This window comes from Paramisgurnus dabryanus, chromosome 18 (genome assembly GCF_030506205.2).
Source record: "Paramisgurnus dabryanus chromosome 18, PD_genome_1.1, whole genome shotgun sequence".
Taxonomy (NCBI): Eukaryota; Metazoa; Chordata; class Actinopteri; order Cypriniformes; family Cobitidae; genus Paramisgurnus; species Paramisgurnus dabryanus.
In genome coordinates, this window is record NC_133354.1 from 3,081,848 (window position 1) to 3,088,870 (window position 7,023).

A 7,023-nucleotide genomic window follows, 5' to 3' on the forward strand; every position below is an offset into this window, starting at 1 on the left:
AAGCATCTGTCAAATACATTATGTACATGTAAAATGATAAGAGTGCATTTCTGTTTGCACAATGCGCAGTTTGAATCTTTGTATATTTCATACCGCTTCACATGTAACCTAAAAATAAGTAGGCAGTTTACAGTAAATAGTGCACGGGACTGTAGACAGAATGATTTCATGAGCTTGTGTTTTTATGTAGGCACCGTTGGCAGTCCTGCGAGTGATAGATGAGATGAGATTTGTTGTTGGTCTCCTAAGAGTAACATGTTAACCCCATGGTATATGTTTCATTTAGCATGCAAAGGGAGGAATTGAAAACAGGTCCCCTTGTGTGCAGAATGAAATTTGTACTTTAGGCTAACACAGAAGGCGTGCTTGTTGTTGGACTGAAAGGATGTGAATAGATGGCGTCTGCCACTCCTTTTCCCTACAATAATCATGCAACATAGCCGGGTATATTTTTTCAGGAAAAATTGCAGGACATACCCAGATAGCAATTTTGTTCCGGCCCAGCTCCGGCCCACACAACCAGTTTTTCCTCGGCCCACATACAACGAAGAATGACGGCCCTACAGTGGCCCAGTTCTGAATTACGGACAAAGGCCACACATGGGCCACAACTGGCCCATGTCTCTGACAGAAAATAGCCCATAATTGGCCCAAACCTGGGCCAGAACAGGTTATAACATCGGTACCAGTTCTCAGCCATAGGTCAACCATATTAAAACCAGCATTTAACCAGAACTTCCAAAACTGAGCCATAACTCAGCCTAATCTTTCCCAAATTATATTAATAAATAAATCACACGAAAAATTACTTTCAAATTGTTTGCCGTTTTATTAATCAATAGCACACAAGTCAATAACACTACAACATTGTATGTGTTAAAACTCTTCTAGTATAAACTGCCAGCAATAAACAAAAATACTAGTTTGTTCAAATACATTATTGGCATGAATCTACCAACAACTTAAATTACAAAGCAATTTCATCCTTAGTAAACAAACAAAAGTTAAGAACAAACTGATAATAAAAAAAACCTTTGTGACAGTTACATTTGTGTGTTAAACGTAGCTTGCCCAAATTGCCAGCTATACACAAATACAGAAGTTCATTGAAATTAATATATAAGCATGAATAGAAATTTAAATGAATTACCATGGGTAAATACAAGTTTAAACCAAACTGAACTTAAAAGTTAGTTAATTAGAAACTTCATGTGTATGTGAAACCAACTCTACAGCCAGCCAGCCAGCAAAGATACAAGGTCCAGTTAAAGTATTAGCATGAATCTAACTTAGGTAATTTCAAATAAAACGAAAAATTAAAACAATACAATTCATAAAAATGAAACAAACAATCAAGCACTAATAATAATCTATGTGTATGAGAAAGTGTTCCTATTCAGGATTGTCCTCAACAAGAAGTACTGCTTTCCAGCCTCTCTTTTCTTCTCAGCACCTCTTTCCATAGATGTAAACATTACAGCAGCTCACTAAAAGAAAACAGATGCAAATCAATAATTGTTATGAAGCAAAAGCCATATAATAAAGTTATTAAAAGCATAATGGTATACTTTAAAACAAACAGTTAGATAAACAATTAGAAGATGAACCTTTTAGGATGAACTGCTTCTGTTTTCTTCCTCAAGTTGCTTTGGATGAAAATGGCTGGGTTGAATGTCTAAATAAAATGAAACATAGCTTAGACCTTAAAGACATACTTTTCATTTAGATACAAAGCAAATGAGCAAATGAGATATGTTCTAAGCATGTATTTAAAATATATTATATTAGGAATATCCCCATTATTAGTTAACAAGAAAATTTAGTCAAATCAATATAAATGAAAGAGAGAAGAACCATATACTGCACGTCTAAGATCTTCACAATTGCTGTCATACTTTATCCACCTATGAGAAATTCAGCTTTGCAGAAATAATTCTAAAGATTTGTCAAGTATTGATTTTGGAAGCAATTAAATTAACATTAAATTAAATGGTGGCCCTGATGTACTGTCACTAACCTGAATGTCACCTCCTCCTGTCCTGTCAGCATCATTGTCCCACCTCTTTACCTGAAGCAAACACAGCAGATGATTAACAGAAAATAATTTCACAGTATTCTATATATTCAAAATATTTGTACTTTTACCATTTTCCTTTGTATTCAACAATGCAATTCGTGTAACTAAAGTAATGTTAGGCTATGGTCAGTTCTTACTCACCTAATGAATGAAACCACTGTCCAGCCCTCTGTATTTATCTGCTTTCACTGAAATCACAATGTGACTATTTAGCCATATAATGCAATCTTTTGATAATAAACACAAAGATGCAAACATGAGCCTCAATATTTAATTTACCTTAATGTGTCTATTGGAATAACACCCCACCATCCTTCTCTTGTCCCACTCCAGAGTCTTCATGTCTTGATGAACACAGACACACTTTCATCAAAAAAGGAAATTAAACGTTACAGAAATACATTTTTAAATATGTTTTTTATATAAATGTTCTAACATCAGGAAGACCAGATAACCAAATTCGATTACTTCATTATAATATCATCACAGTTATTCTTAACCTGATAGAAAACAGATAATTTAATATCAATATAACGTTAATTGTCACACATTACGTTACACACGAATCACGTAAACGTTTGCAATCCTTTATACGTTTGTAAGACATTTAAACAAAAACATTTTTATGATTGGAAAAGTTTAAATATTTAAGTTCAGGTACTTACTATCTTTCATCCTGCTGCCTTTGAAATCTGTGTCCGTTATGATTGATTGACGCGGTGTAACTGCTACTCCGACGGTAACCCCGCCTATTGGTTAATTTGATTGGCCGCCGCTCGGCTTCCGTTAACAGGAAAGCTCGTCTTCTGTTATGTGATTGGCCAGTGGCACTCGCCTTTTTTGATTTGATTGGCCATCTCAATCATTTTTGACAAGGTGTTTAACGTAATGCTGAGTTGTAGGAACTGGAGAAACGGATGACGTTAAAATACCGCGAGAGTGATTTGAAATCAGAATGCTGTCCATGATCTTTCGAGTCGCTCTCGCAGTACTTTGATGTCATCCGCGTGTAGGTTCTTGTTGCACTTCATAAATAAACTGCGCATCCTTAACGTAACGCGAAGGTTAACAATACATTTTGTTTATTTCTGCAGTATCTAACATTTGATTGTACACAATGATAGTTTTACTTAGTCATTGAAGTCAGAAATCTTCAGCACAGTAACGTTTATTTCTGCAGTATCTAACATCTGATTGTACACAATGATAGTTTAGTCATTGAAGTCAGAAATCTTCAGCAGGAATAAACTCCTGCTACAATGAAAATCGCGCAAAAGCAAGTTTAAATAGAAACGATCCATGGTGCTTCTCAAAGCAACGTTATAGAAACTTTTAAATTCAGAAAGAAAAACTTTTGGAAGTTCAGGGTCATTTGAACAAAATAATCTTGACCCATGATCTGCAGGCAAGTTTATGTGATTGAAATGTAGACAAACATTATTGTCCAAATATATTAGTTTCTTTTAATACAAAACTAACATTTTACTTAATAAAGGTTAAATTAACATTAAGATTAAGATAGCCTGAAAATCCTTCAATTCTTCTAATTATTTATTATAAATCAGTATTTTAAATGTGGCTTACAATCACTAGACTAATCTGGGCCAGAATCACTACACTGATCTGGGCCACATACCTCCCAATCACAACTGGCCCAAATTTTATCTGCCATCATGGATCCAGTGCCATCATTGCCACACCTGGCCCATACTTGGCTGACATGTTGCATGCCGTTGCCGGCAGCACGCCAGCAGTGCCATCATGAGGCCACATTCGGGCCGAGTCCGTCTGCTATCTGGGTAGGTGCAAGACTCCTGGTATGTAGTTATTTCTCATTAATGCAATTATCTAATCAATCAATCACATGGCAGTTGCTTAAATGCATTTAGGGGTGCGGTCTTGGTCAAGACAATCTCCTGAACTCCAAACTGAATGTCAGAATGGGAAAGAAAGATGATTTAAGCAATTTTGAGCGTGGCATGGTTGTTGGTGCCAGACGGGCCGGTCTGAGTATTTCACAATCTGCTCAGTTACTGGGATTTTCACGCACAACCATTTCTAGGGTTTTACCAACAAAGAATGGTGTGTAAAGGGAAAAACATCCAGTATGCGGCAGTCCTGTGGGCAAAAATGCCTTGTTGATGCTAGAGGTCAGAGGAGAATGGGCCGACTGATTCAAGATGATAAAAGAGCAACTTTGACTGAAATAACCACTTGTTTCAACCAAGGTATGCAGCAAAGCATTTGTGAAGCCACAACACGCACAACCTTGAGGCAGATGGGCTACAACAGCAGAAGACCCCACCAGGTACCACTCATATCCACTACAAATAAGAAAAAGAGGCTACAATTTGCACAAGCTCACCAAAATTGGACAGTTGAAGACTGGAAAAATGTAGCCTGGTCTGATGAGTCTCGATTTCTGTTGAGACATTCAGATGGTAGAGTCAGAATTTCGCGTAAACAGAATGAGAACATGGATCCATTATGCCTTGTTACCACTGTGCAGGCTGGTGGTGTTGGTGTAATGGTGTGGGGGATGTTTTCTTGGCACACTTTAGGCCCCTTTGTGCCAATTGGGCATTGTTTAAATGCCACGGCCTACCTGAGCATTGTTTCTTACCATGTCCATCCCTTTATGACCACCATGTACCCATCCTCTGATGGCTACTTCCAGCAGGATAATGCACCATGTCACAAAGCTCGAATCATTTCAAATTGGTTTCTTGAACATGACAATGAGTTCACTGGACTAAAATGGTCCCCACAGTCACCAGATCTAAACCCAATAGAGCATCTTTGGGATGTGGTGGAACCGGAGCTTCGTGCTCTGGATGTGCATCCCACAAATCTCCATCAACTGCAAGATGCTATCCTATCATTATGGGCCAACATTTCTAAAGAATGCTTTCAGCACCTTGTTGAATCAATGCCACATAGATTTAAGGCAGTTCTAAATGCGAAAGGGGGTGAAACACAATATTAGTATGGTGTATAATCCTTTAGGTCAGTGTACATTTAGGCACAGATAAAGTGTGTGTATATGTATATATACCACTGACGTACTAATATAAACTACAAAGATGTACACATATACCGAGTGACCGCTAGGGACCATAATTAAAAAACAAATTCGAGACTATACTGCAAAAAATGACTTTTTTACTTAGTATTTTGATGAGAAAAATGACCTGAGAAAATAAGTCTATTAGACAATTTAAGTGAATTTGCGGTTAAAGCAAGCAAACAAATCTGCCAATGGAGTAAGTTAATCTTTCTTGAATTTATTAGGTGTTATTAAGATTTTTTTTCTCATCATATTTTTTGCAGTGTACTGTGCTGTACCTGTGGTAAACTGCTATAACCAGACGCACCTCTAGGGGCAGCAAACCGTGCAATTAAAGGACCGAATACATTTGTGAGTGTGTGCATTCGTGTGTGTTTGTGTTATTATTAAGACAGTTGGGAGCAGCTGAACCGAGTAAAAGCTAAATCATTTTCCAGTGCCTTGAGCTCAGCTCCCAGTCTAAAGGGAGCCATGCTGGATGAGACAGAGAGAAAGATGAGACGTACGCCGTGAGAGAACAAGCAGAAAGAAAGCCAAGCTAAAGGAAAAACACTGCAAATAAGCAGAGCAGTAATTGGCCAGAAAGTCAAAACAAAACCATTAGTGTGTTTCTGCCATCTGAAATTACTGCACACACGTTTCCTGGACTGGACTTAATTAATCTCATTACCCAGAATGCAATAGGCAATCTAAGTTTAAAAGCCTAGCCGATAAGAGGAGGTACAGAAGCTCGATAAAGGGCTGCGTGTGAGAGAGGGGAACAGGCTGTTAGATTGAGTTAAAGCGAGCTCATTTGACCTACAGGTATCATCGTCTAATGCATGGGGTTTTGTGTGTGTATTTGTGTATTTGGACGGATGTGCCGCACTAATAGATCACACCGCAGGAGCGCTGGTGAGGGAGACAGAAAGATATCTGGCACGTTCGCTCATCCCTAATGAGGGCAGTTTCATCACACGTCTTGTTTAATCAAACCGAGAAAATTAATTAATAAGAGTCATTAGAATATTGGCAGCTGTGTACATGTTAAAGTGAGAGAGGACAAAAGCCGACACAGAGCAGATTTCATTATTATTTTTATGCATACATCAGCTATGAGATTTACAAACTCATGTTGTTTCAATTGCAAATTACTTGCTTGCATCATTGAAACATACTATAGACTAAATTCAATTCAATTCAATTCAATTTTATTTATATAGCGCTTTTCACAAAAGTCAATTGTTTCAAAGCAGCTTTACATAAATAGAAGCAGTGAAAAGCACAGAAAACGACAGATAGCACAACAGAATACATGATAGCATGAGCAGTTAAATTTGCTGCGGCTATGACTCAATATTATAATTGCACGTATTACTAAAGCAACGTATAGAAGAGGAAGCTAGGTAAAGCCCAAAAAGGCTGCCTCCCCGGGGTGAAAAACCCCCTAGGAGAAAAAAAAACCCCGGGCTTTTATCCGAGGAAAAATAAGTCCTAGGAGGGAAAAACCCTTGGGAGAACGGAAATGGAGATTTAGCGGAGATTAAGCGGTTCTGCCGGTGATCGTTGGTCAGGTATCAGCTGGGCATAACGTTGAAGGACGGCCAGTAGATCAGAGGTGTGCCGACTTTCACATCTACCGGGACTGGGTCTGTTTGTCTCGTCCTCGGGTCGAGGACGAGACAGGGAGAGAAAAACAAAATCGTATTAGCGTAGCAGCCGTTCATATGTATTGAAGTGTCACACAGTGATGTGGTTTAACTCAGCTTAGTTCCAGACAGACTAAATATTGCGGCATAATTATGTTATCCACAGTTGAGGATTTAGCAAATTGGGGGCCCAATGCGAGGGTATATATGGTAAATAAGGGTCACCTTCCGATCTTTAAGAGAAAATGAAA

General features: G+C 38.2%; 1 long non-coding RNA gene across 2 annotated transcripts; it reads right to left on the bottom strand.

Annotated features, from left to right (window-relative positions):
- Positions 1 to 491: 491 nt before the first annotated feature.
- On the bottom strand, positions 492 to 2,942 carry LOC135721808 (uncharacterized). Of its 2 annotated transcripts, none has more exons than XR_010521581.2 (6): positions 2,743 to 2,942; positions 2,357 to 2,440; positions 2,219 to 2,265; positions 2,018 to 2,068; positions 1,608 to 1,675; positions 492 to 1,487 (listed from the first exon to the last, which is right to left on the bottom strand). It is a non-coding gene; the product is annotated as an uncharacterized lncRNA (long non-coding RNA). The 2 variants fall into 2 exon arrangements; XR_010521582.2 differs by having other exon boundaries at positions 2,219 to 2,282.
- Between the last annotated feature and the right edge of the window lie 4,081 nt (positions 2,943 to 7,023).